Raw genomic sequence first — 3,245 nt, forward strand, 5'->3', positions numbered from 1 at the left:
AGCTTTGGGCAAAAAAAAACCAAAAACAAATAACCTTTGTTACGATTAGTTAACTTTTTTGAATATAATTTTAAAGACTAGTCATCACACCTTTACTGAAACAACATGGGTCATAACTTCGCACACGAATTACACGAAATTAAATTACAAAAGATAAAGAGCATGTTTCTATATGTTTATATGTTTCTTTCAGAGTAAAGCCACATTGGGCTGTATGCTGTGTCAACCGCGGGGAATCGAACAACGGATTTTAGCGTTGTAAGTCCATGAATTTAACGCTGGCCCACCGGTGGGACAATATAGAGCAAAAAAATATTGTTTAATGAATATTTATATGTTTTTTTGTAATATTATAACGTGAAACAGCACTGATAGACAGATAGAGTCAAGCAGACGGAAAGTTTTTTATGAAAACAGATTTTCGTACATGCTAAAAATGACAGATAGGTAAATAAAAAACAACAACAAAGAGACAAATAATCATATCGAAATGCGTACTGTAAAGGCCGAAAGACAGATAGAGAGATAAGCAAAGAAAAAAGAGAGAGAGACGGGCAAAAGAAATGAAGATATCTGAAGATGGATACCAGCATAAAAACATATTTAGAAGAAACTTTAACATCAACCGATCAATCCTTCAGAATAAAGATTCAATCTAATCTGCTGAAAAACTTTCATGTCTCACTTATTTTACTTTATCCTCATTTTTTCATTTTCTGACATATTCAAGAAAATTAAAAGACATATATATATATATATACAAAAGGTAAAAAATGAAAATGTTTACCAAGCAGAATAAATAGTAGTTTTTAAATCAGAGTATATAGATATGAAACAACAGTGAAATTTTAAATCAGAGTATATAGATATGAAAATTTCGCTGTTGTTTCATATCTATATACTCTGATTTAAAATTTCACTGTTGTTTAAATCAGAGTATATAGATATGAAACAACAGTGACATTTTAAATCAGAGTATATAGATATGAAACAACAACGAAATTTTAAATCAGAGTATATAGATATGAAACAACAACGAAATTTTAAATCAGAGTATATAGATATGAAATAATAATGAAATTTTAACTGCAACGTTAAAGTTGAAAGAAATTTCACGATATTTTAGTCGTTAATCACTTTCCATTGAGGCCCCCCCCTTCTCACCTATCTATAGCGGCAGTTGTACACACACATATTGCCAGACGGCAAATGACATATAATTAGTATAAGAATCACTTAGCAACTGAGTTCCAGGTTATTTTGGGAAAAATGGAGAGCTCACCAGATGTCCAAGACTGTTTAAGGTATTTTAACGAATATGCTTGGTTTATAAACATGTATATATTTAATGATATTAAGATCTATAATTTTATGAAGTAAAGTAATAACGAAAGGTAGAAAAAAAAGTAGAAATGTAAGTGAAAATAATTTATCTGCAAGTAAATGCATTTAATTCTAAGAGTAAATTAATCTCCTTCAAACAGAAAATTTTCACTAGCAAAGCGGTTCGACGCGTGTGAGAAGCGCTCATCATTAAATATCGAGAATGAAAATTTTTATAATATGAAATTGAAATAAAAGCATGCAATTTTAACTATATTCACTTCAAATAAAATTATTCATTATACTTAAAAATATGTTTTTACTGAATATGTTGAAGATATTTAATTGATAATAAAGTAAGTAACGAAAAAAAGTGTAGATAAATACGAGGGTACTTATGAAGCAGAAGATATCTGAGTCGATCTTGAAAAAAATAGTGCTTGATCACCATTGGTCAGTACATGCTCCCTAAGAAGGCAGTGCAACGTCCAGCACTAGTTAGAGCAGGCTCTGTAAGAAGACAATGCATATCCAGCACTGGACAGAGCAAGCTACGTAAGAAGGCAGTGCCCGTCCAGCACTGGTTAGAGCAGGCTCTGTAAGAAGACAATGCATATCCAGCACTGGACAGAGCAAGCTACGTAAGAAGGCAGTGCCCGTCCAGCACTGGTTAGAGCAGGCTAAGAAGGCAGTGCAATGTCCAACACTAGTTAGAGCAAGCTACGTAAGAAGGCAGTGCAACGTCCAACACTAGTTAGAGCAGGCTCCATTAGAAGACAATGCATATCCAGCATTGGTCAAAGCAGGCTCCGTAAGAAGAAAGTGCTTGTCAAGCATTGGTTAGAGTAGTCTCCATAACAAGGCAGTGCTTGTCCGGCATTGGTTAGAGCAAGTTCCGTAAGAAGGTTGTACTTGTATAGACGTGAAGAATTACTCAGTAAAGTATTCGAAGTTACAGTATTACTCGACATTGCTAAGTGTAGCGTCCGTGAAATAGTAGCAGGTATTCAACAGTATTCAGTGAAGTGTCTGCGTGAGAAAGCAACACTCGTACAGAAGTATCGTAAGAAACTGGTAATCGTTAAAATGTAAGTTAAGTGATTATCAGGAAATAATGTTTGTTCAATACAGTATAAATGAGAAAATAGCGTTTGCACAGTAGTGAGGAAGAGTGTTTTTTTTTAATTTCGCGCAAAGCTACACAAGGGCTATCTGCGCTAGCCGTCCCTAATTTAGCAGTGTAAGACTAGAGGGAAGGCAGCTAGTCATCACCACCCACCGCCAACTCTTGGGCTATTCTTTCACCAACGAATAGTGGGATTGACCGTCACATTATAACGCCGCCACGGCTGAAAGGGCGAGCATGTTTGGTGGAACGGGGATTCGAACCCGCGACCCTCAGATTGCGAGTCGAGCGCCCTAACCACCTGGCCATACCGGGCCCTGAAGCTAAGTGGTGGCAATTTTTAAGATATATGAAACGAAGTATTTAATTTCCACATTTTTGTGGACATAGGATACGAAAACATAAAGCTAGGACTATTCAAGGCATATAAGAAAGATGAGATTAGAATACATAAAACAAACTAAAAAAAAAATGATACGAGTACAGACGCCGTACAAATGTTGTATCTGCACGTCACCGCCAACAAATACTTTTAAATGATAAGCTTTCTAAACTAAAGCAGCCTATCAATAGCTTACAGTAAACACTTGCTTTGTGATAAAATATTTCATCAGCCGTGCTGGCAGCTTTTCAACTAAAACCAAATATTGTTACGCTCGAGTTCTTCCGCTGGAAGTGATAAGTTAGCCGTAAAATTACATTAAGAAGCAACGGGTACGAGCTAAACGCAGTTCATGAAACCCACGTGCAAACATGTCGTGCCTTTAACAGATGAACACAGCTGATTCAAAGTAAC

Source organism: Limulus polyphemus, unplaced genomic scaffold (assembly GCF_000517525.1).
Source record: "Limulus polyphemus unplaced genomic scaffold, Limulus_polyphemus-2.1.2 Scaffold1596, whole genome shotgun sequence".
In the NCBI taxonomy this organism is placed as follows: Eukaryota; Metazoa; Arthropoda; class Merostomata; order Xiphosura; family Limulidae; genus Limulus; species Limulus polyphemus.